Source organism: Protopterus annectens, chromosome 6.part0 (assembly GCF_019279795.1).
Source record: "Protopterus annectens isolate FY-2018-M chromosome 6.part0, PAN1.0, whole genome shotgun sequence".
NCBI classification, from domain to species: Eukaryota; Metazoa; Chordata; order Ceratodontiformes; family Protopteridae; genus Protopterus; species Protopterus annectens.
In genome coordinates, this window is record NC_056737.1 from 1,296,365,431 (window position 1) to 1,296,392,654 (window position 27,224).

At 37.9% G+C, this 27,224-nt stretch overlaps 2 protein-coding genes across 7 annotated transcripts in view; one reads left to right on the forward strand and one right to left on the reverse strand.

Moving 5' to 3' along the window:
* ORC4 (origin recognition complex subunit 4) overlaps positions 1-1,648 on the reverse strand; it is a 693,897-nt gene extending 692,249 nt beyond the window's left edge. Inside the window, exon 1 of one of the 4 annotated variants that reach the window (XM_044074865.1) lies at positions 1,529-1,648. The gene's annotated coding sequence lies outside the window, so the exon portion shown is untranslated. Of the gene's footprint in view, positions 1-638; positions 695-797; positions 887-1,396; positions 1,492-1,528 lie in introns of those variants that run through there. The other 3 variants (XM_044074866.1, XM_044074868.1, XM_044074867.1) reach the window with 3 other exon arrangements.
* Positions 1,649-1,707: 59 nt separating this feature from the next.
* MBD5 (methyl-CpG binding domain protein 5) overlaps positions 1,708-27,224 on the forward strand; it is a 1,606,355-nt gene continuing 1,580,838 nt past the window's right edge. For 2 of the 3 annotated variants that reach the window (XM_044074862.1, XM_044074863.1), the window contains exon 1: positions 1,709-2,029. The gene's annotated coding sequence lies outside the window, so the exon portion shown is untranslated. Of the gene's footprint in view, positions 2,030-27,224 lie in introns of all 3 variants that reach the window. The other variant, XM_044074864.1, reaches the window with a different exon arrangement.

Sequence of the window (27,224 nt, forward strand, 5' to 3'; positions counted from 1 at the left end):
GAGGTGTTCAGCAACCAAAGAACTCTTACTAGAGTTAAATGACATTTCTAACTTTTTCACAGTTAATATTTAAGCAGCAACTACAGGTGTTGTACAAGCTACAAATCTCAGTGTTTACGGCCATCTTAAAGGCAAATTTACAATCTACAACAACGTAAAATGTTATCCTTTTGTCAACAACTACAGTTTAAGCTGTCCAGTTAACATATTCACTGCACTGTCACTTTTCTACTTTAATTTTGGCATATACAGTCTCTTCAAGGTCACGTATTAGCAAGGAACAGACGAAACATATCGACTAAAAACATAGAGGAAATTCGTGACTATTAATCAGTTAACATTAAACACAAAGATATATCAGTTACAGCTTTTTTCCTTCTGGTTAGGAGAGACCCGGTGTAAAAGATTAGATACTGTCATGCAAGTGCCTATCTCTCTCAAAAAATCATTCTTAAGTATATGTTAGCAAGTTATTATATACAACTTAAATGACAGAATTATAAGCAACTTTCTCACATTTTCAGGAGCTTAACTTCTAAAGACTATCGCTTTTGGGCGTAACAGCTCAAGGGTGAACTAATAAATCACACGCTCACTTAATTACAAAAATTTACCAAAAATTTTCTACGAGCACTCACACTGTAGCTACTTATGCCAAGAAGACAACAAAACTGCTGTGTAAACACGGGCTACAATCTTTTTCAAAACGAATAAAGAGCGAAGAGATAACAGAAGTGCGCATGGCATTAAATAATCAGAACGAATAAGATGTCTCACCTATACCTGATGCGACGTACCTGATTTTGACTTAGATTGTAGCTCCGTCCCTCTTTATCCCTCCTAAATAGACTGCTTTTGAAGAATTGAACTTAAGGACAAAGTTACAGATTTCGTTTACTTAAAATATAAATTAAATTCACATTTTCTTATTGCAGCCAATGTATCAAGTCTAGTTAAATGCCCATGCCACAGCTGTCAAAAAATCGGGGGCAAAGCCAGAAATAATCAGGGATACTTGTCTACAATAAAAAAAATATATAATTCTAATTACTGTCATTACTTATAACAGGTAATTCACCAGCTTTTCTCTAAAAGGAAGCAGTTTTACAACAAGTTAAGAATAACAGAACTAAAATCGTTGTTAAAATCAGTGACAGTTGAGCTACATCCCCGATTATTTCAGCATTTGCCCCGGATTCGTTGAAAGGCATGCGAGAGTGACTTGGATGATCGCGCTGGCAGAATTCAATAACACAATTACAACAAACCCATTATTACAACAAACCCATTCTACAGTGGCATTTTTAATGACTGCATAAAAACAAACGATCTTAAACGTCCAGACCTGTACCTAAAATGGCAAAAAAAGCACACAGCTTTCAACGCATATTCTTACCAAGAGCACAATGTTCTCACGCTGAGCACACACTATTCACACAATTTACAGCATAAAATGCTTACAAAGATATTTGCCAATCTGAAAAAAAATCAATACTTCAATAAAAAAAATAACATTTTCTTGACATACCTAATCAGCATTCACCTGAACATAACCCCACTAAACGAATCCCCTTCAACCTTTCACCTTCTCTCACTCCATCTATTACTTCTTCCGCCTCCGCTGTCCCAACCATTTTTTTCCGGGTTGACTTGCATTCTGGGTAAACCTGTCACTGTCATGCGCAGTATACAACTCCCATCTTTCTCTTAGCAAGCTAGAAAGACCCTGTAAGCAGCTGATGGGGATTTTTTTATTTTTAATTTTAAAGAGACAGAACACAATTTTGCCTAACTTCAAGCTCGAATTTTATTGTCTGTTTATCATCTAGTCTTCTACGAGAACGATAAAATAAGAAGTAACGCATTTAGCGTTATACATTAAAGAGAGAGAGAGAGAGAGACCCAAAGCCTCTTAGCAACACAACCCTCTGCTTGGCCCTGGCTGGAGACATTTCACTATAGAGCCAGTTCACAGTCCCTTTATTACCCTTTGTGTTTCTCTACCTGAAGAAAATTAAGTAACTAAAAGGTAAGTATTAAACATTTTCTGATTTCTTGATTAACTCAACGTCCATTCTACATGATTCCGATTGCTTATTTCCAAATCTTTATTTGGTACGCTTCTGATTGTACTTAAGTTTATTGGCTGCTTAAAATTGAAAAGTAGCGATCACATTCGTCTTTAACAGCTTAGTTTTGAAATATTATGGCTCATCAAGTAATGTTGTTAATTTGCATTCTGTTTTGAACTTCATGTGTTTTGCAGTCAATTATTTTCGTTGCTGATTTTGAAATGTCAGAATATGTATATGCTGTCCCGAGAAAATTATATGGTCTGAAAAATTATTGAAGTGTTTATAGCTGTTTTACTTAATTGTCGTACGTTTTTTTTAAACTGATATTTAATGTGTTACAAAGTTATTTTATTTCATTGTTAGTAATTGTAAAACAATATGACAGTTGGAAAATTATTTCAAAAATAATGATATTCTGTTCTGTTTTCACTGTTTGTCATTATTGTGGTTGTTGTGGTATATTGTGTATAGAAAATTGTGTTCGAAAGTAAAACAAAAGTGATCAACGGATCAAAAAAGTCATTACTGTGATATTAATTTATTTTAAGCTTCCAGTACTCTTCCCCCCCAGGATAGCATTGTTTTGGTTAAATCATAGCTAGTGCACGAAGTGAAAAAATATAAAGAAGTAATTTAAGACCAACATGATTGTTTTGAATGCATTTCTGCTGGTTTTGTTGTTGAATGAGTTTTTCTCACTGTCTAGCAACATTTAGACCTTGTTTTGGCTCTGTATAATACTTTGATATTTGGTAAATATTTGTTGCAATTATACATGCTCTAACTTCTGAGTGATTGTCTTTTTTGAAGGTTGTTCTTTATTTTTTATTCTAGTAAAATGTTAATGCTATCAACAGGGTATAGTTAAAAGAAACAAGGAACATGCATAATTAGAAACTGATTTAAATCTGCATTTTTTAAAAAATCACTGTGGCTTTACTAATGTATTTAAAAATGGTTAATAAAATAAATGTTAACATTTGCACCAATATTAAAAATACTCTTCAAACAGATATTATGTAGTCACTTTAGTGCTATGTGCAGTTTGAGACTGCGGCAGTAGTAGTGTAGTTCCCTTTCTTGTTTATTATTGAGGAGATATGACTTGGTGTTTTGAAGTTTTGTTATAAAAAAAATTCTGTGCAGCCCTGTAAACTTAAGATTTAGTGTCTTTGTAAGTAAAGCTCAAGCTCATAGTTTAGCCTCCGTTTTTCAAGAAAAGTTGTGAAGTGGGATTTGCCCAATTTGGAAGTCAGATTTCATTTTGAGATTGTCAAACAAGTTTCTCGAACCCTAATGATACACACCTGCTTTACAAAATATTTTGTATTTGATAGCTGAATATGCAGGATAAGGTCATTTTAAGCTTTCTGTTTGTCTAGCAGTGCCCTTATCCTCAGTGCTCTTTTCACCATTGCTGGGTTGAGTGGCTGGAAAAGTAGTCTTGATTGACTGAAAGATTATTTATTTATTTTACATTTGTTGACCAGGAAAGTCCGACTGGATGCATGTCCATTTTCAGCAGAGGCCCGGGGAGAAAAGCTCCACAGTTAAATTTTAAGCAAAATATAAGGTACTTAACATTGACTAGTAACATAGAATTGAAGCTTAAGATTTAACATATTTACATAGACTGAACAAATCTTTTACAGTTTTAGATGAGTCATTACATAATGACGAACATTGTTAGTAGGGGTTGCAATTTTTGCTTTATACAGTTGACTTGTGAGCAAGTTTGCCACATTAGGGAGTATAGCATCAAAGAGAGCAAATATTAGACATAGTAGGGAGTATAGTAGCAGGAGAAGAGACAGAGATGGGAAACTGGATAACAGGTTAAGTAAGAAAAGCAGGAGGAGTAAGTAGCTTAATTATAGAGTAAGGGTAGCGGTGTAAAGAGAAGTGTAGTGGATAGATGTGTCCTAGCAGTGACATATAGGTAATTGACTAAGGGGTTAGAATTAAAGGTGGAACTGGAAGGAAGCTAGAGAAGTTGCATTATTTTGATGATGAAGCTGAAGTCAGAGGGCAAGAGTAAGAGGAGAAGGAGAGGGTGGGGGGGGGGTCAGCCAGATGAGGAACATGTGCATATCCATGTGTGCTTTGGGTGTTCTTTCAGGAGTCTTTTAAATGTAATCTTTGAGCCTGCTGAGGTAATAGTAGTACGTAGGGCGTTCCAAATTTTGCCTGTGTAGTTGGGGAAGAGGGAGCCCCTGCTGTGGTGTTGGTCTTGGTGACCTTGATTAATTTTTTGTCGCTAGAGCAAAGGTGTCTAGTTTTACCTTGTAGCTCTAGTAGATTGGCCAGAGCTGGAGTTTTGTCTAGGAGTAGCAGGAGATTATGGGCAAAGGAAAGTTGATGATAACTTTGGAGATTAGGGAATTCAAGCCAGCCAAGTTGTTTTAGGGAATGGCAGTGGTGAGCTCTGTAGGGAGCACTGGTAGCAAATTTTGCAGATTGATTGTAACGTGTTGAGTTTGACAATTTCGGTTTTGGGTAAGTTGGTGAGAATGGGTGAGGCATAAAATAGTGTGGAAAGGAGGTGAGTTTGAGCAGTTGATATCCTAGCAGGTTGTGTTAGAAATGGTTTATTTTTAAATAGACTGCCCAGTTTTTTATGGATATTTTAATGGTTTGATTTGTATGCTGATCAAATTTGAGGTTATTAACAAGATTAACTCCTGGCAATTAAGCGTGAGTGTCCGGGGAGATGACAGTCCCATCTCTAGACACACTATATTAAATGGGCTGGGTATTGTTCATAGGTAGGTACTAGGCTGTCTGCCGAGGGCATTTATAAGCCTAGCCAGAGTGTGTCGGCTTTCGCCGCCCCATTGATTAATTAACCGAGCCTCTGTCGAGCAGAGCCAATGAAGTGATCCCAGGAGTGTACTTTCTGTTACCCATCCACTCGTCAAGGCTTCTCTTGAAGAGTGTTAGTGAGGCGCTCTGCCTAATGTAGTTAGGAATTTTGTTCCAAAGCATGGGGAGTCTCTGTGACAGGAATCTATCCCTCCAGCATGTTCTATTTATTGTTGTGGCGAGGTTTAGCTCACTAGAGTGCATGGCTCGCAGTGACTTGGATTTCTTTAGGTGGAGCACGTCCATCAATTCTGAGTTGGACATGGCTTTGTAAGTCAGGCAGAGATCACCTCTGAATAAGCGATATGCCACTGAGTACAGCCAGAGTTTTTTCAGTCCGGCTGCATAGGACATGTGTTTGAGGCCAGTAATCCTGTTGGTGAGGTGCTTTTCTGGTCTTTCAAGCTGTTGGAAGTGTCTTGTGAGGTACATCCCAAATGTGGCATTGTGCTCTATGATGGGTCTGATGAGTGACGAGTAGAGGGGCACTATAACCTCTTTATTAAGTGGTTCGCATCTAGAATAATTAGATGGGCCACATAGAAGGTTTTCCTAACTACTTTGGCGATATGATTGTCAAAGGAGAGATTATGTACCTAGGTCCCCAGATCTCTTATTACCTCTTCTGTATTAAGGGGGCTGCCGCCTATGTGGTAATTCGTGGGTGTTTTGTTTTTCCCAAATGGGATAACTATGCATTTTTTGGCATTTAGCTTGAGGCCATGACTTTGACACCAGGTGTCTGTCTCAGTAAGGCCTTTTTGGAGGATGTCCGTGTCAGCCGGAGAGTCAGTTATGGCTCCCAGTTTGCAGTCATCGGTGAACTTGGTTAGCCATAGCCCTCCTGTGTTTGCCTGTACTTCTGAGAAATATATGCCGAACAGTAGGGGTCCCAGAACTGAGCCTTGCAGGACACCACTTATGACTGGTTTAGAGTCAGACCTGGAGCCCACTATTCTTACCGTGTGAGTTCTGTGTGTAAGCCAGTTGGCAAACCATCTTGTGACGTAGGGGTTTATGTTCAGGCTGGTGAGTTTTTCTATAATACCTGAGTGAGGAATGGTGTCGAACGCCTTGGCGAGATCAAGGTAGGCTGTGTGAACCACCTTTCCCTCATCTATGGCCTTGGTAACTGTCTCAAAGAAGTCAACCAGGTTTAGTAGGCGTGATCTTCCCTTAACAAAGCCAAACTGGGTCAGGTCAAGTGTTTGGAGGTTCCCAATGTCTTTGTTAATAAGTTCCATGATGATGCGCTCCATAGCCTTGCAGACCAGGCTAGTCAGGCTTATGGGGCGATAATTACCAGGGTCAGTTGTGGCTCCTCCTTTGTGGAGTGTAATAACCATTGCTGTGCGCCATTCTGTGGGCACGTAGCCTGTGGAGAGGCTGAGGTTGAACAGCATGTTTAGGTGGGGGGTTAGTTTGTTCTGTAGTTCGTGCAAGACGCAGCCTGGGACACCATCTGGCCCCATTGATGCTGTGTTTTTGGCTTTTGAAAGGGCATTTAATATTAGGTTTTTGTTAAGAAACCAGTTTTCAGTGGTATGAAAGGGTTATAGAGAGAAGTTTCTGAGGATCACTGGCTGAACAGACTAGTGTTGATTAACTGTTGCATCTTGACAGATGCTGTGGAGGTTATTGGTGAAAAGGGAGAATAGGAGGGGTCCTAAAATGGAACCTTTTGGGACTCCTGTGGTGATGGGTATCAGTGTGAATAGGTTGTTGTCTCACTGAAGTGCTTGTTGTCTTCCCTGTAAATAGTTCTGAATTTAAGCTAATGCTTGGTCAGTAAGGGCTTGTACTAGTTTAAGATGGTTGACCATATCAGAGGTCTTTGATGGGTCCAAGAATATGGCAGAAGTCAGATTGCCTGTGTGTTTGTTTTGGTTGATGAGGTTTGTAAAAGAGAGTAGGGTGGTGGTTGTGCTTTGAAAAGGTTGAAGTCCTTGTTTGGTAGGACAGAGAAGTTGATTGTTAAGCAGGTATAGCAAAAGCTGGTGGTGTATTTTAGCTAGTGGAGGCAAGATGGCTATGGGGGGCAGTAGTTGGGTAAGGTTTGTGGAGGTACTGCCTTTATGGAGGGGGATAATATAGGAGGACTTCCAGATGGATGGTATTGAGGTTTCTGAGAGAGATCTGTTTAGAAGGATGGATATAGAGAAGGCAAGTTCATTGCCAGCCAACTGAAGGTATTCAGCAGGTATCCCATCAGCTGCTAGTGTAGTATGTTTAAGTTTGGATAGCAACCTTTTGACATAGTTGGTAGGGATGTGATGAAATTGGAAAGTTTTATTTTGGGTCTATCTACAGGTTCTGGGTAATTAGTGGTGGTGGATGTGTGCTGTTTTTGATCAAGATTAGAAATGGTTTCTATGAAGTATTTGTTAAATGTGTCTGGTATACTTGTGATTTCACATAATAATCATAATTGTAATTATGATTTCTGTTTGTATATGTTGGTGTTATACGAGTGACACTTATTGAAATAATCATAGAAGCTATTTCAGTCTTCTGTTAAGACTCCAAAATCTGGTTGATTATTTTGTTTAAAGCTGTTTTGAAGTTCAACAGATGTGGTTTAGTCATCTTCTTCTACAGTAAAGTATTTTGGCCTGGAAATAGTACGTGTCGGTGTTTGTGGCAGTCGGAGTACCATATTATTTTTTTAATAAAAGAGCTGTGGGTGGCAGTGTGTGCTCCAGCTTGGATTATTTAGGTTGTAAATTATTATTTTTGATTTGTAACTGCATGATTTTACTTGGAGGTTAGGGTTTAGGTGTGACAGAAATGCTGATTTTGCCTTGGTGAGCTCTGTAGTAATTAATGTAAGAAGAATTATTTTTTTTGTTCTTTTTTTCCCCTGCCCTGAAACCTAGACTTTGGTGGCAGTTGAGGTCTGTTGGGCTGCTGCTGTTTAATACCTGAACCCTGTTTAACTTTCAGCTTAGACTAACTAAAGTAGACTTGTATGTTATCTGTATGTTGAAGGTTTGTCACTGTTAGTACAGCATAGTAGATCACTGAAAAGAGCTTTGTGTTCTAGCTCCTGCTCACTGTCTGTATGGTATTTGCTTGTTCTCCCTGCGTCTGTTTTTTCTCTGGGTACTTCAGTTTTATTCTGCCTATCCGAAACATGCTTTCTCATTGGGTATACTAAATTGTCCATCTGTGTAGATATTGTGTGTCTTTACTGTTGAGGCCCACAGTAGTAGCTAAAAAGGTTTTGGGGATCAGCCCACTTAATTGGTTAACAAATTATAAATGTACTCACTGTGTGGCGAATGTCATTGCTGCAGATGCTTAATGCTGTGTCCAGGTAGATATCCATCCTTTTCATATGTAGAGTCTGGCCTCCTCATTTGTTAACGTTTACTCCAATGCTCTGTGTACCTTTTTATTTCCTGAAAAAAAAATGCAGCTTACTTGAAACCAAATTCCTTTACTGTATTTTTCATTTTTGTCTTCTGATGCATATGTTGCACATTTGTTTGCCTGTTTTCCTCTGAACAGCCTTCAGCCTTTGTGTTGTAGTAGACCTGCTATCTTATGTGTGTTTACACATATGTTTAGCTGGCATTTCACATTTAATTACACACTTGCTTCTAATCATCCAGTTCTGAATTGCCCCAGGCACTTCTGTATAAGTACCTTTCTCCTCATTTGTATACTTGTTTCTCAGTTGCACTACTATACTGCTGTGCATGAAATAATATGCTGCTGTATATCATTCCATGAGCACTTTAACCTAATCTGCAGGAAAACGATGCTGTATACAACAAAAGCTGTGAATAAAGTGGTGCTCCACTAGTAGCAGTTTTTTGCAATGTGTGTGTTAACTACTGTAAAACTGCATTGTTTTGGCTCAATTTGCCAACTTTCTATTGACTTTATTAGACTTGTGTGCCCACATCTACACTTAAGCAAGTTATTAGATTTTGCCAGTTTGTTACTGTTTACAGTATAAGTTACGTTAACATATTATGACCCCCTCCTGAAATCCATGTTCCTTTTGATAATTATGTTTTTGATTTATTGCTGTATTATCTAGAAAAATGGTGAAAAAGGAAACACTGTAAGCAATTGTAATAAATGAGCTAACATAATGTGTTTTAAGCCATGCTATTTTACAACATCGCTGTCAAGATCAAGATTTGCATAAAAAACAATAATGACTTTTACTCCCTGTTCTCGTAATTCTCAGGTGCGATAAGAAATCTTGCAGCTTTTACTGAACAGAAGAGCATTTATTTTCTGTTTACTTAAGTAAGTGTTTAGTGGAGGTAAGTTCTAGATAGGGACTTGTTAGGATAGAAACCATGGACCATGGGAGGTGCTGTTTAACATCATTGGGGGTTGGAGGGTATGCCGGTTAAGAACCAAATGAAGATAGAATAAGACTGTCATCCTAACATAACATACAAGGCCATGTCAAACCCAGAGCTTTTGGACATGCTACACTTAAAGAAATCCCTATCCCTCAGAGCCACACGCTCCAGGGATCTAAATCATGTCATCACAATAAAACAAAACATGCTGGAGGGATAGGTTCCTGACCCAGAGACTCCCCAGACTCTGGAATAGACTGCCCATACATGTCAAGCAGAGCACTTCTTTGGCCCTCTTTAAAAGGAACCTTGATGATTGAATGGGAGAAAGGAAATTCACCCCGGGGATCACGTCAGTCACCCTGCTAGACAGGGGTCCAGGGAAGTAAATAGTGTGGGAAGCAATAGCCAGGGAATTGTTATGGCTAGGCTTGTATAGGCCCTAGGGCCGATAGCCTAGTACCAACCTATGAATCCTTCCCCAGAGACAGATTGTACCCTAAGGTAGTTACCCTCTTTCTCTTCTGGTTACGGTTCTTTTATATCATTGCTCACAAGAGTACTTTATATTTGTCTGTTCTACAGCCTGCCACACACTTTACTTCTGCAACATTTTTATCAGTACTGCAGTATTAAAGTAGTCATTCTAAGTAAGAGTTATTTATGCCTCAAACTGTTCTTCCAAAGATGTTTCACTGTGATACTGGGGTGTGTGATCATCATTTATTACACCACCCTAACATTTTCCATTCTGTGGCAGAAACTCCCACTTAATACCAAGAGAGAGAGTCAAACCGAATAGTCCCAAAAGCCTTGTCGTGGAGTCATCTGCTTAAGGTACTCTGTTGGCTAACTGTAAACATCAAAGTTGAGCTAGTAGATAAGAGATATCAGTGTGGACTAGAATTGTGCTTCAGGCTGTTACAAGGCTGTCCATTTTTTTTTTCAAATTTGTGTGCTAACATGGCCCATGATAAAAAAAAAAAAAAAAAAAAAAAAAAAAACGTGAAAATAACTGATAACGTATCATCACTTAGATTAACAGTAGTGGCATCTGACGATCACATCAGGTACTTTTAATGACTACTGTCTCTCTGTTTACATTTTTTTTATGGAGAAGTCAAAAAAGAAAGTTGCTGTAGTATGTCCAGAAATGCAAAAGGATTTCAATCCTCTCGCTTATTCTTAATCCAGGCATAACTCATTTGGTTTCCTTTGCACTCACTTTTTCTAGAATCAGCAGTTGAATACAATGGTTAATATTATTATTATTTTTTCATATTGAATAACCCTGTACATTTTAGAAGTAAGAGAGACAAAAAACAGCAAACAAACTGAGAAAATAAAACCCAAGTCCAGTGTGCTAATATCTTCCCAAGTTGGAAAACAATACTGTAAATCCACTCGAAACTTGATATCGTAAAGTAGAAATAAAAATCTCCACGAAGGCAGCATAAAACACTAATTTATTTAAGATGTTTTTGAAGCGCTTTTCGTTACTACATATTCATCACACAGTGCTTTGTGTATTAATATACTAAAGAAAAATTGGGAACTATTTAAAACTAATACTAATATTTACACCAAATTAGGTGAGTTCCCTAGAGTCACTTATAGAAGAGGGCGAAATTTGAAATATATCTTAGAACAAATAAACACAGTTACTACCCATTGTAATGGAATGAGAAAATGTAAATGTTGTAACTATTGTAGATTCGTTGATGTGACTAACAAATTCACTATTAATGGTGTACAATATAAAATCAAGGACAGATTTAATTGCAATTCCAACTTTGTCGTTTATCTTGCTAAGTGTAAACTGTGTCCTGCTGTTTATGTGGGCAAAACTGAGCGAAGGCTCCGTGACAGGATATACGAACACCAATATGCAATTAAGAAACAGAAGTTGGAAAATGCTCTAGCAAAACATTCTTGTATCAACCAAGAGCATACTTTTAAATTCACTATTATAGATCAAGTAAAGGCTGATAGTAGAGGGGGGGGCACAGACCACTGAAACTAGAGGAACTTGAATTAAACTGGCAGGTTAGACTTAACGGTGGTTATCCACCAGGTTTGAATGATACCTGTTCTATTAGTAACATCCTAAGACTAAAAAGCTTAAAGAAGTAAATTTAGAATAGTTCAAGGTATTGGTCACCTTTATTTTCATGGTCCAAGTTAGAGTAGAGAGCACTTACTGACACAAAAGTACTAGTGGATTTACTGGCTTTACCGTATTAGGTTTGAAGAACAATTGTTTTTATAAGTCGCAGTATGATATTGCTTAGTATTTATCATAGTGATACTGATAGTATTATTGTAATATAATATATATAGAAGTTTATATTTTATTGTTTACAGTTCTTGTTATTACCGGAGTATGTAATAAGCTGCTGCAGTATTTGTTTTTTATTTCGTATTGTTTTGGTTTTAACTTGAAATGTAGTTTTCGGCTACTGCGCCTTTTAGGGTTTCAGTCTGGTTAATTAATGATCAGCTGCGCCTATAAAGGGAGCTTTTTAAGCTATAGGTACAATGTTTCTGATGAAGTTTCGCTGATTGTAGCAAACGAAAAGCGCTTCAAAAACATCTTAAATAAATTAGTGTTTTATGCTGCCTTCGTGGAGATTTTTATTTCTACTTTGTGATGTCAAGTTTCGAGTGGATTTACAGTATTGTTTTACAACTTGGGAGGATATTAGCACGCTGGACTTGGGTTTTACATTTTAGAAGTAAAGTAGACAAAAGCAAAAATACTGCCTTGAGTAGTCTTTGAAATAGTTTTTGATTATTCAGAGAAATTTTGCTTAGAAACAGTACCATAAAAAGGTGACTAATGTAGCATATTATGACTGGTTAACCCAGGCAAAGTTTCATAGATTTGTCTATTGCCTAATGCAGTCTTACAGGGAACGGTCACTTAATTTAGTAATTTTTCTTTCAGACGTTGCTTAGTGTGCAGTCTTTTTTGCTAAAATGATAAGAAAATAGTCAAGGATATCTCTGAAGTTTCATTTTTTTCCTTCCTATGGACATTTTAACAAAAGTAGAACCAGTTTCTGTCTTTTCAGAAATTTTTAAAGAGAAGTCATTGCATATATTTTCTTCATGCTTACAAAGTGCTTAGTTAAAAAGACGGACTGCTGTTTTTCAACTACGTAGAACAGCTTGTAGTTTCATTGCAGATGAAACAAATGGCTTCAGTCTTTATGGATCTGTGAAAAGTATGCACAACTACCTAATTCTGCTTTCTCTTTTGGAGTATTATATCCTTTCAATCAGCTATTTCTAAAACTGCCTTACTGACATAACTCAATGGAATGACTTGTCTCCATCGCACTTGCCATGCCTGTGGGATCTGTAATCTGTTCCCTTCTTTTTGGGACCTTTTTGAACAGTATCTCCTCACACTTGTATTCTGCAAGAGTCATTAGTCACCTTGTAACTCCACACTAATCTGCTCAGATGAAACCATCCCTTCTGTTACAACTCACCTGCAAAACATCTGTACTGTGATACAGGAACCAATTGGTTCTTTCCTAATTCTACCAAAACTTAAGCCATACTATTTACAGCTTACTGAAATTTTGTGCCCTCCTTTAAGTCTTTAGCACAATAAAACTTTTGCGCTTCACAGAAGATCATGAACTAAAATTTGATCAATGCATCAAAAAGTAGTGGTAAGAAATAACCAAAACATGGGTACTCTGCAGAGTTAAATCTTTCTGCGCTAACCCATACTTGCTACTTAACATATTGTTGGCATAAAGTGCCCTTACTGTCTACACATTTTACAACTATGCAAACCTACTGCCTGATGTAGTTTGTGTCCTACAGTCTTCGGTCTGTCATCTTCAGCACTACAGCAAACTTGTAACAGGATAGTTTAATTCACATTCAGTACCCAGACTAAATCCTCCACTGTATTTTCTTGTCCAGTTGTTGACAGTAAGCCATTATCTAAATAAGTTGTATTTGAGGACAAGCTGCGCTATTCTGCATCCTTTAGAAAGTATCCAGCCATTCAGTTTTAAGTAGTAGTACATTACAACAGTAGTCTGTGATCAAAGTAACACAGACTGCAAAGTCATGGAATTAATTTGGAGAGTTATATTAGCCTTGTAGTTTGCAAGTTATTTAATATTTTACCTGAAATAGTTTGACACAACCTTTTAAAAATGTATTTATTTTTTGATGCTGGGTTAGTCCCGAGAGGAAATTTGACGAGGGAATTTGGGAACTTACCCTCCTCTCTTCGGTAGGTGCAGTAGGATCGTTTACATCCACCTGAGCTACCACTAGCTCTAGCAGATGGGACCTCTGTTTAATGTCTCAATCCAAAGGATGAAAAATGGGGAGTAAAATGTATAGTTTTGGTATTATCTGAGCAAATTGTGTAAGTTCCTTTCAGAAGTGATCTCGTAGTAACTTGTAGCAACACAGCTGATTAAAAAGTTGCTTTTAGGTTTTTAAAAAACAGATTCTAACCACTAAGAATATGTTTAATACTAGTATAAATATACACAGACTGAACTGTCATTTGATTTTTTTATTGCATACAGTACTGTTTGTCACCTGTACATGTATGTGTTCATTGTTTTTTAGTTACCTATAAGTTGCCTGCAGCCTGTACGTTTTTACAATATATTTGTTGGATGCATAAGGAAATAAGTTTATCTAGGCTGCTCTTTTAAGTGTGTACTTTTTTGTTTTTGAGTGTTCTCTGATTTTAGTAACTATTCTGTAATTTTTCTTCCTGAGCCTATAATGTCAATGAGTCGTGCTCTGTCAGAACATCCTGGTAGTCGTATGTATAAAAAAAAAAGAGAATAATCTGCTTGGCCGCTGAGATCCCGGCATGTACAACACCATGTTTTGTAGTTCCCCATATTACTGTTTTTATTTCCAAAGTAATTGTAGCAAACATTTAAATTGTGTGACTTCCTACCACTCGCATTTTTGAATGTTACATTTCGGATTGTATGTGTAGCATTGTTAGAGTAGTCATATTTACAAGTGTATCTGTGATATCGGATCCAAACACTACACAATTTTTTTTCTCAAGTATGTTGAAGTTTGCATTGATTTCAAAAGTGATATATTTTTAAAATTATGACAACAGATGGTTACTAAAGCAATGGTATACTGCCAAAAGTGCTGAACAGACCAGAATTGAAGAGTCCAGAAATCTTTTTAATAGGCAATGACTGGTATTTTACAGTAGCTAGGAGGTAACATTTGCTCAACAAAATTGTTTAAATGCATTGTCAAAATGTTTTTGGGGTTAAATAACTCTCTTTTTTGGGGGGGTATGTGTGTGTTTGTGTGTGTGAACTAAATTGATCAGGCTTCAGGTAGTGCAGTATTTCTGTTTATCTTGTCTTTTTTTTAATTGCTGGCTTTAGATTAGTGGACAGAAAATGTATTTCCATCAACTTTTCTTTTCTCTACATACACTCGGTTGCATATTAGGCAGTTCTATGTACACCTGTTTGAGTAGCAATTGAAAAATATTGTTTTTGGCTTTTTGGTAATGTTGCTTTTACTGAAATGCATTCCACAGTTCCAGGATTAAGAATGTTGGAAAACTTATTTTCTTGCAGAACTGATGTTGACATAACCTATTAGCACACATTAAAACTTATGAAGTTGGGAACATACCTTGAATACTATATGCCTGGCTGAGGAGCGATTCAATATACGGCCAAAATGTAGCTTGCCTTATGCGAGAAGAGGGTTAGGTCAGATGTTGTCCTGTCTGTGGTGCCTGTGTAGATTGGAAGATGTACATGCTACTGAAATTCTAGTACAGAAGAATGGTGTATCACATAGTCTCACCTGTTTCCTCTTCAGAACTAGGAACATTAATAGGGTTGACTTAGGTAGCAGTTATCAGCCCACCCACCATTATAAACCCTGGACCTGTTTCAGGCAGCAGCAGTAGCTTTACTGAATCATTATAAGAGGCAGGAAATTGCACTGCCAGAAGAAGTCTTTTCTGCCTTTGGCAGTTTAAATTGCTATTGGATGGTGATCCTCATCATCATGGAGAACAACAAGAAAAGAATTAGGTGCTGTAAAATGTAAGTTGGCCATTTTTTGTGACTAGGAAGGCAGATGGGAGGAAATCCCTTGGAAGATTAGAATTATTGGTTTCTGAAGTTTCTTTGTTGCTCTTTTTAGTGTTTTACCATAATGCAAAACATCAGTTCTGATGATTTTTATTATGACTGTTTAATGTTTAAACTAGTTAGGTGGATAATACTGAGAATGGAGAGCTAGAAAATGATGGCATCTACAAAATGTAAACGGATAACACTGTTACAACTTGAAAATTCAACATGTTGAAACAGTGTCTAGGAAAATGTCAAGGGCAAAGCTAATTGCAGATTGTAGGAACATTATTTCTCTTCTTTACAGTGTCTAATATTTTTTTGTTTTTGCTGAGTAGCATACCTTTAATAGTTTAAAAAGGTCTCTGTGCAGCTATGCTCTACAGTTAGACTCCATAGGATTATACATTTTGTGTATTGTTACTTTTGTATAGGATATGCAAAAAGAGTGTTATGGACCGCTTTCAGGCATCTAGTATGTGCAAGCATTAGTCAGTCCTTGAAGTGTTGTTTTAATAGGGATGGAGCAAATAGCAGCTAGTCAAAAACTGTAGACCAGACTTGTAAAGAATGCAGAACTGGTAATGTCATTCTCTTCTCTACCACATAGGAAATCAAGTACTTTTATTCCAAATAATTGTCCTGTACTAAATGCATTTACATCTGCATGTGACGATGATCTAAGACATTTATATAACAAGTCTTTGAATGGGAAACAAAAAGTAAGCAACTACAATTTGTCTTGAATTTATGGCATTTAAAGAACTATGTAAAAACAAGAATATAGTCATCAAACAAGCTGATAAGGGGGGAGCAGCAGTTCTTTTTAATAAGTCTGAATACATTAATTTGATGAATGGATTATTTGATGGATAAAGTGACTTTTTAAGAAATTACCTTCCATGAAGTTAAAGTAATTTCTGATGTGAATATGTTTGTGTATGATTTACAAATACAAGGGGTATATTACACTTGACCTTCTTAATTACTTTACAGTGTCATGTCCTGTTACTCCTGTAATTTATGGGATCCCTAAATTGCACAAGTCCGTTACAAAGCCACTCATGAGACCCACAGTCTCTGGAAGGGGGTGGGCAATGGAGCCTCTATCAGTTTATGTGCAAAATGTTTTAAGTAAGTACCTAACACTTTGTCCTAGTTATATAAAAGATACGGGAGACTTTCTTAGTAAATTATTTGCATGATACAGATGTAATACTGAAAATGAGTATTGTTGGTAACATTAGATGTAAGCTCACTATTCGCTGTCATTCCTAATAATTGTGGGATTAATGCAGTTCGTGAATTTTTATGTAGTAATACAACTATGTTAGGAAGAGAAATAGAAAATATTTGTAGTATGCTAGAGGCTGTTTTAACTAAGAACGTCTTTTTATTCAATGGTTCGCCATTCTTACAGGTGGCAGGGGTGGCTTCAATGGTTCGCCATTCTTACAGGTGGCAGGGGTGGCTATGGGTACTTCCATGGCCAATACTTACGCTAACATTGTGCTAAATCAATGGGAGAAGGAATATGTTATTGGCACTTCAAACCCATTCAAACAAGACATTTTATTTTATCAGCGCTTTGTGGATGGTTGTTTTATGGTATGGAAAGGGAGCAAGCAATGTTTGTATGATTTTGTTGAATATTTGGATAATACCACAATGTTTTTAAAGTTTACTATGAAGTTTTCTTATGATTAAGACCTCCTATCTGGATGTTGAATTATATAAGGAACCAAATTTGTTAAACTTGTGTTCACAGAAAGGGGGTTCATGTGAATAAATACACACATGCTAGAAGTATGCATGCTAAGCATGTATTTAATGGTATCAAAAGTCAGTTTTTAAGGGTCAGTAGATTGAATACTGATGAATCGAAATGTAGAGAGCAAATGGAGACCTTATTTAAAGAATTTTAAATAGAGGTTATGATAGTAAACAAGTATTAGATGTCATGAGTAATATATTAAGTGATAGAATTACTGTGGCACCTCCATTATTCAGTGAAGCTGCTCAACGTGGGGTTTTAGCTGCTGATGCCTCTACTATGTTGAGATATGTTACAACTTATAATATGACTAGGCAAATGGAAACCATAATTCAGAAGAATTCGAGAATTTTAACATGTATGCCTGAATTATCTATTTTATTGGGTGCCACACCAAGATTTGCATATAGAAATAGTACCAATCTTAAAAGACAGTTATGTGTTAAAGATTTTGATGTTAATTTACTGTCCCCAGTAATGAGTAAATTTGGTACAGCTCCCTGTTATAATTGTAGTTGCTGTACAAGTATTTGCAGTAAGTTGCAATTTCAACATCTGAGTTCTAAAGACATTTATGAAATTAGATATCAAGCAACATGCAATACAACTACAATAGTCTATATAGCGACATGTGTAGAGTGTGAAGGATTCTATGTGGGGAAATGTTCAAGACGGCTGAGAGATCGCATTATTGAACAGAAGTCTGAGATAAAAAAAAGTGTGGCAACTAATGCTTTAGCTAAGCATATTATTGAGAAGGGCTCATCCCATTATTTTAAGTTTAAGGTTTTAGAGATAGTATATAAAAGCTTGAGGGAAGTAGGCCTCAGCAATAAGTTAGAGATGCCAAAATATAGATGGATTACTAGGCTGGAAGCAGACTGACCTCCTGACCTTAACAATATAATAACAATAAAACCCATCTTGGTTGCTAAACAGAAACAGTATAAATGAAAATTTTAATGTGAAAGTTATTTTATTTAACTATTGTTTTATATATAAAATTAAAGAAAACACTCTCTTTTGGAAATGCATTCATGGATTATAATGATGTAATTACTTGGCTAATTATTTAGTTAATATTATTGGTTGGCTATGTCGTGCTGTTTTATGTAAATATAAAAAGAGGGCGTTTTAAATGTGCTTTGAATACTGAAGAAGGGTTATCCCGAAAGCTTTATTTTTGTTGAATAAATTAAGCATTTCTACTTGGTCGTTTTTGTTTTGTTTTAAAATCTTATCCAGATTTGCCATTGCCTGCATTTCTTCCCTGTGTATTTGCAAAGAATTGATAGGAGCTAGATGACATCATTTTAGTTGAGCATCAAGCCAACTTTTGATTTCCTTCTTTCATTGTCATCTAGAGACACTTCAGCTTTTCCTGACTTTCATCCATTAGGGTGGTATCTGTATTTGTGAGGTTGTCAGTATTTATCTCTGCAGTTTTACAATATCTGATTTGTCTAACCAAGGATTTTGCATGATATTTTCAGCATATAAACTTAAGTGAGTGGGTGGCAATATAAAGCCTTGTCACGCTCATTTTGCAGTCTTGAATCAGTCAGTTATTAATTTCTAAATGTTACTTGTTCCTTTGTGTATGGGTTTCTTAGGAGGCAAATAAGGTGACGGGGTATACCTGTTTCTCTAAAAACGTAAGGCAGTTTATGGCCCACACAGGCAAATGCGCATGTGTGTGTGCGTGTAGATAAATGTGTTTTTTTATTTATATATATATATATATATATATATATATATATATATATATATATATATATACACACACACACACACACACACACACACACACACACACACACACACACACAGTTTGCTATCAATATGTCGAATGCAAAAATAATTTGCATTTGACATATCGAAGCTAAAACTCGAAAGTCAAAAAAAAGTCACAATGTCGAATCCGCTTATCGAATTCAGCAGATTCAACGTTGTTTTCAAACACAGCACCTGATGTCCATATAGGAGCTCACGTACAGTAAACTCCTATAACTGACATCACGTTTTTGCAAGGGGGACAAACCCCCTTGCACCCCCCCACATCCCTTGCTAGCTATGTATTCCAACTCTGAGATCGCACTACATTAAGGAAAGGGATGAATTTCCCTAACCGCACTGTACCATGATTTCTGTACAGTTCTTTGAATTTATATTAGTGAATGCACAGTGCATTCGCTAATATAAATTTTCGAAGATTGAGAATGCACCCATATGAAACATTCAAACCTCTGTAGTTCAAATTTTTCATATGGGTGCATTCTCACCTCAACATTATAATAGTAAACCGTGTGTGTGTGTGTGTGTGTGTGTGTGTGTGTGTGTGTGTGTGTGTGTGTGTGTGTGTGTGTGTGTGTGTAATATATATATATATATATATATATATATATATATATATATATATATACACACACACACACACACATAGTGTGTGTGTGTGTATAATGTATATATTTATATATGTATATAATGTGTATATCTTCACATACGTATGTACGTGATGTAAAAGTACCTATCCAAAAGCAAGGTGAAGCAGCTCCACGGCAACAACTTGTCTCAAATCCAAATTTTTATTAAATGCAAACATTAAAAAATCGTAATATAAGCGATTTCGTTTGCCTCTGCAGACTTCATCAGATACAAGTGAATAAAATCAAACAAGTGAATTTAAATAAATAACTTTCCTCAAGTTAATATTTTATAAAAATCAAAATGTAGAAATATAATTTTTATAAAATAACTTAAGTAGGAAAGTTTTATTGAAGTAACATGTTTAAAAAGGTGTTTTTAATACAAATATTTTAATGTTGTTATACATTCTGTTTATTCGGTGTGCAGATTAAAGGAAAAAAAGGTGTTGGGCCACTTTAAATGGTGTTAGAAGGGGTGGGTGTGTACCAGTACATTGATGGGTGTTATTTAAATTCAGTTGTTTGATTTTATCCATTTGTATCTGATGAAGTTTGCAGAGGCAGACGAAAACACTTACATTACGATTTTTTAACGTTTGCATTTATTAAAAAAAAATTTGATTTGAGACCAGCTGTTGCCGTGGAGCTGCCTTACCTTGCTTTTGGATGGGTTGGTTTGTTCCAGAGGTTTCTTAATCTGCATTATATACAAATGTGTAAAATATCTGTATAGATCTCTTTGTTTATTTAGATTTCTAATGTGTGTGTGTGTGTGTGTGTGTGTGTGTGTGTGTGTGTGTGTGTGTGTGTGTGTGTGTGTGTATATATATATATATATATATATATATATATATATACATATATATATATATATATATATAAATAGGCTCATACGTAAGTACTAGGCTAGTGGCCCTAGCCAAAATGTTTCGGCTTTCGCCTCCCATGAGGTTTAGTTACCTGCGCCTCTGTCGAGCAAGGCCACAGACGTGATTCCTGGGGTGAATTTCCTGTTTCCCATCCACGCTTCAAGATTCCTCTTGAAGAGCGCTAGTGAGGGGCTCTGCCTCACATATATGGACCTTATTCCAGAGCAAGGGGAGTCTCTGGGGCACGAATCTGTCCCTCCAACAAGTCCTGTTTATTGTTGCTGTCAGGTTAATGTCCCTTGAGTGTGTAACTCTGGTGGATTGGGTTTTCCTTAGGTGGAGCATTTCCAGCAGTTCTGGGTTTGCCGTAGCCTTGTATGTTAGTCATAGGTCACCTCTGAATAGTCGGTATGCGACCTGAGTATAGTTTGAGTTTTTTTAGCCTCGTGGCATAGGGAGTGTGTTTAAGGCCCGTTATCCTCTTTGTGGGGTACTTTTGAGGCCTCTCCAGTTGTTGCAGATGTCTTGTAAGGTACATCCCGAATGGGGCATTGTATTCAATTATGGGTCTAATGAGCGATGAGTAGAGGGGGACAATAACTTCCTTATTACTAGATGCAAACCCCTTTGTGATGAGATGGGCCATGTAGAAGGATTTTCTAACCACTTTAGCGATGTGGTTGTCGAAGGAGAGGTTACTATCCACCTGTGTCCCTAGGTCTCTTATCACACTCTCTGTGATAAGTGGGCTGCCACCTATGTTGTAATTTATTGGTACTTGGCTTTTCCCAAAAGGTCTGACAATGCACTTTTTGGCATTTAACTTGAGGCCATGATTTTGGCACCACGTATCTGTATCGGTGAGACCCCTCTGATGGATGTCTATGTCAGTAGGAGTCTCAGTTATGGCACCCAGTTTGCAGTCATCTGCAAACTTTGTTAGCCATAATTCCTCTGTGTTTGCTTGTACCTCGGAGAAATAGATGCCGAACAGGAGGGGTCCCAATACTGAGCCCTGTGGTACTCCACTAGTCACAGGTTTGGAGTCTGCTCTAGTGTTCCCTATTCTCACTGAATGAGTTTGCTCCGTGAGCCAGTTGGCAACCCATCTTGTTATGTAGGGGTTTATGTTTAGGTTAGTGAGCTTGTCTATAATTCCCGAGTGGGGAATGGTATCGAAGGCCTTGGCAAGATCAAGGCATGCTGTGTTGACCACCTTCCCTTCATCTATTGCCTCAGTGACCTTTTCGAAAAAGGCAACCAGATTGAGGAGACATGACCATCCCTTTATGAACCCAAACTGGGTAGGGTCTAGAGTTTGTAAGTTCCCAATGTCTTTGTTTGTTTATGAGTTCCATGATGATGCGCTCCATGGCCTTACGTCTGTAAGGCTCGTCAGGCTGATGGGGCGGTAGTTCCCGGGGTCAGTGGTGGCACCTCCTTTGTGGAGTGGGATGACTGTTGCCATGTGCCACTCTGTGCGCACATAGCCTGAGGTGAGGCTGTGGTTAAACATGGTATTAAGGTACGGGATTAATTTGTTTTGGAGTTCATGTATCATGCAGCCTGGGATGCTGTCAGGTCCCTTGGATGCTGTGTTTTTTGCTTTGGAGAGTGCTGTTTTCACATGGGTGTCTGTGATTTCAGGGGCAGCACAATCGTCTGGTATGGATATGGGCCGTTTAGGTGGTGAGGGTGGGATAAAGTTTGCACTGAACCTATCTGCCAATATACTGTCGATTTATCCGTTGGTTCCGTGACTTTTGAACCATTATGCTGTAGCTCAGAGCAGATCTGAGTGTTGCAATTTAGGTTCTTGACATAGCTAAAAAATGCCTTGTGGTTGTCTTTGGTGTCTGTTGCGATTTTTCTTTCAGAGTTCGCCTTAGAGGTTTTTATGAGGGTTCTTAGCTTTTTGCTAAGGTTGGTCAGGGATCCCTTTCATTCCTGGGTTTACTCTTTTTTTTTGTAATAATTTCTTCCTTCTCTTGTAGAGCTTATTTATGGCCGGGGTCCACCAGACTGGTTTCCTCTTTTTGGCGGAATGGGTCTTGGTCTTGTTTGGGATAGCACGGTCCATGCACTCGTGTAAGTGCTTGTAGAGTGCTTTTGTGTAGGATACAGCAGATTCAATCATATTTACATTCTGCGTGGGAGTAACAAAATTTGCCAGCTCTGTCTTGAACAGCATAAAGTTTGCTTTGGAGAAGCTTTTTACCGTGGTTTCCCTGGGAGGGTTTGAGAGTGGTATGTGGATATCTAGGGTGATGAGTTTATGGTCTGATCTGACCAGTGAGGAATTTACCACAGGTGTGGAGCATTTATCCCCCATGTTGGTGATAACCAGGTCCAGTATATTGTTATCTCTCATGGGGGTGCTAATAAGCTGGTCCAGGTCATTTGAGTTTATATATTCAAGGAAGCTCTGAGTAAAGGTATTAGTGCTTCCGTAGTTTTTCCAGTTAATGTTTGGGTAATTGAAATCACCCAGTATAAGGGTGTTTGGTTGGACCTTCATATTTTCCAGTATCTCGAGGAACAAGGAGTGGGTGTCTTGGGTCAGGGATGGTGATCTGTAACAAGCTACAATCTGAAATGCAGTTTTGCCCATTGTAAGTTGCACTTGGATGATCTCCGAGGCATCATACTTTGCAACCAGTCTGGAGGTGTGATTATCCCTGATGAATATGGATATGCCTTCTCCCTTTGTATTTCGGTCCGGGTTTTGTGGCCGAAATGTGGGATATGAGTTGTAGCCTGGTATCGCTGGGGTGCTCTCTTGAGCCTTGAACCAGGTCTCCGTTACTGCACAAATATTGATGCTCTTCATATTGAGGAGTGCATTTTGAGGTTTAAACTCCTAGCGTTGAGCAGCATGACCCTCAGGTTTTTGTCGCTGGTACTTGTTACGGCAGTGGATTTGTCTTGAGCCTTGCCTAAAAAAGGCACTATGGGGGTGGCAAGAGCCTTTGACAGTATCCTGAATCCCAGGGGTGACAGGTGCAAGCCATCTCTGGTGAAGCATCCAGGCTTGTCAAGCATCTCATCCCAGGCAGACAGATACTGGATCCCCTTTGAATGACACCAGCAACTTAGCCAATTATTGAAATTTATCATTTTTTCCTTGTACTGCGGTATCATTTTTGGTGAAGGTAAGATGCCGCTCAGGGCTGGGGTCGTATCTGCCTTGGTTACATGATCAGCGAGCTCTTCTGTGTCCTTTTTCAAGTAGTCCAGGAAGTTCTGTCTCAAGTCATTCACACCAACATGGACAATGACAGAGTCGTATTTGTACATGTCATGGCGTGACCTGAGTGCGTGGGTAATGTGGCGGATTCTGGCACCCGGCAAGCTGCTGACGGTGACCTTCTCTTTGTTCAGCCTGGTGAAAGGGATATCTGTGTGCCTGACTATGGAGTCACCTATTACAAGTGTGTTAGGTATGGTGTTTTGCCTTAAGGGCTGTGGTTGTCTGGCACACTAGTTTTGGAGGTTATGTGTTGGTTTCAGTGTGTTAGTGGGTGTAGGTTGCTTGCATGTCTGCTTTGGAGGTCTCTGCTGTTTCTGCAGATTTTTATTTAGCGCCTCCCAATATGTCTTTGTGTATTTATGTCTGGGGTTTGCAGTTGTATGTTTGGTGGGTCTGTGTGCATTGCAGTTGTATGTTTGGTGGGTCTGTGTGCAGTGAGTGGGGTGTTGCAGGTTGGTACCTTCTCCTCCTGACTGTCAAATCCAGTCGTGGCTGGAGAGAGCTTTGCCTCAAGTTTGATTACGTAAGTGCATCTCTCGCAGATTTTGGTGTCGTGTTGTAGGAGGAGAGGGTTGTCTGTGTACATGAGGCAGTTGTGACATTGCTTCAGGATGCCCATATTCATCAGGTGAACAAGAGAATACCCTGGGAGCTGGCTCATGTACATGCCTGAGAGAGTTTTGGAACTTATTCTTATTTATAAAATATATATATGTGTGTCGATGTGTACTTGTGTGAGTGCATGTCTTTGTGTAAAGTATATGGGAATAAGTGAAGCTGGGTAGAATTCACTTTCTGAATACTTATCTTTTTACTGGACGTTCAGATAGACCTTCTCTCCATGAAAAACAAAAAACACTATAATGTGTGTTTGGGAGGTTACTAGTAGATTTTTGGGGGGGATTAGCCTTTATAACTAAACTTGGCTGCAGTTGAGAACCAATTGCAGAACTTGACTGAAATTTCCATTTTGCAGCAAGATGAGGCAGATGTACTACAGCAATGAGTGCTGGGACGTAGAATTTTAAAATACAACATCAGCTTTCCTTAACTACATATATAATTACCAGAACTGAAGAGCGAATTCCACCTTCAAATTGCAAAGTTAAGAAATGCTGAGGCATCTCTGTTGAATTATGCTAAGAATATGTAGCCCATCCATTTCTTTTTAGTGAAGTCACTGTATTGTAAAGATCAAACAGATCAGCTACCATTTTTAATCTGTACCTTACAGTCAGGCGCTGCTGGTGATGCAAGTAGTTGTAGTAGGAGCCTCAAAAGGCTAATCTAGCAACAAATCACTAGTTATTGATGATATTGTCACTGAAGTGTTACAACACCCGGGTGCAGCTATTCCAATACATGTAAAGTTCATAACACAATATCCTGTCATTTGCCTGGAAAATATCTATGTTTATACCATTCTTTAAGAAAGCTGGTCCTGCTATTTGTGGAGATTGTTGGCATGTGGAAATCAAAATAATTGTGTGATAAGATTTGTCTCAAGACTTTTAAATGGATATTTGCAGCCACAAATAGAAAATGAATTGATACAAGAAGGGTTCAAGAAACTGTGAGAAGTGAGGAATTGCGGATAAGAGATGGGTCATTGAAAAGACAAGAATCTAGCAAGAACAGCTGTGTTTATTTTATTTATTTTTTTCTTTTCTTTCTTTGATTTATAGCAAAACCTTTTACTGAACGAATCTTGCAAAATTTTAGGCCACACTTAGATGAGTGGTATCCCACAACACCTCTTAAAGTTCTTAAGCACAATCTTTATATAACTCCAAAAACAGCACTAGAACAGAACATGGGGAACAAGCCAGATAGTTTACAATTAATAAAGGATGTTGGGAAGGCTGCATTCTTTACTTATACTTGTTAATTTATATGCAAAACAAATCATCGTCTTCATCAGAGGAGTGTATGTTGAAAATGGAGGTGGGAAAAATTATTAACAACCCTTGCTATGTTGCTGATGGTACATTACTGGCTTAAATTTTTGCTTCTCAAGACTAAACACCATAGTATCGGAATGAGTTTGCGTCTGAACATGAATGCAAAGACCCTGACAATTGGAAAAGATAATGGGCCAGATTCAATAAAGCCAGTACTAAGTGTACATTGTGTAAACAATATGTATTCAGTAAAATTCGTATCATATTTGTTGTGCTTTCTAGTCCCTCAGAAAGATTACAGTAAGTGTGCATGTAGTCTACACTTTCTGGTAACCTTTATGAATCTCTGTCAATATTTAAAGCTGTAGGAATATTGGCAAGAAAACTAAAAGTAGGAGGAATAAGGTGTGAGTTATGTATGTTCACTCAGAACAGTGTGCACTTCTTGGGCCGGATTCAATAAAGCCTGCACTATTTATTTTTTATTCTTGATGGAAGAGAAGTAGAAATAGTAAGACAAGTATTGTCTTTTGTGATCACCGGTTGTCACTTAATTACCAGATGTTGCAGAAATCCAACAACAAATTACTGTTTGCAGAATAGCCATGAAGAATTGGGTAAGATCTTCAGGTGCAGAGATATATTTTTGACTACAGATTTTTAAATTAAGCAATAGTATTTTCAGTAAAATCGTATGTCTGACAGTTGGACAGTGATGCAGTAAGACTGGATGTCTTTGAAATTAAAGTGTTGGAGAAGTATACAGTACACCAAGCACCGTCTGAAAAGCAAATCTGTCTGTAGTAAAGGAAGTAAAGCCTAAGTATATCCTGGAAATGACAAGGATTGGCTTTGGCTTTAGTATGTCAGACATCCTGCAGGAAAAAAAAGATCATTAGAAAAAGTCATTACGCTTGGTAAAAGTCAATGGTCAGGACAAAAAAAAGACCTGCAATGCAGTGGATTGATACAGGGATATCCATCTCTGTAGTTATTGCATCAGTAGTCTGAAGACTGAACACATTTTAGGACAACTATTCATAGGGTTGCTTTGAGTCCACATCATCACTATAGCTCTGAACAACAACCTCCTAGAAAACTTCCAATGGCTTTTGTAAATAACAGTGCATTTGTGGAAGGTACCCGCGGTGGTGGTGCTGCGGTAGCGTTGTCGCCTCACAGTAAGACGCTGTCTGGTTCGATTCTCAGCTAGAGCGTCTTCTGCGTGGAGATATGCGTGATTGGGCGTACCTTTGTTGAAGGCTGTGCGTCAGGGCTGGTAACTCGGCACGTAAAAATGAACTACCAGTCATTAGCGGACCAGAGTTCCGCTGTGGCGACCTCTAACAGGGAAAAGCCGAAAGACGCAAACAATTGCATTTGTGGAAGGTCTTACTGCTGTGGCTGTGTGCAGTAGCCAAGGTGTCTATTTGTTTGCTTGCATTTGTTTACTGGGAAAGTCCACTGGGCCAGGATAGCCCATTTTCAGTGGAGGCCCAGGGAGAAAATCTCCATTGAAGGAAAATAGTTATAAAAACAAATACAGATTTCAGATTAAAAAAAAAATGCAAAATGTCTTAGAAATTACCAAGTATATACAGATTACAAATTTCATCGGAATGTCAT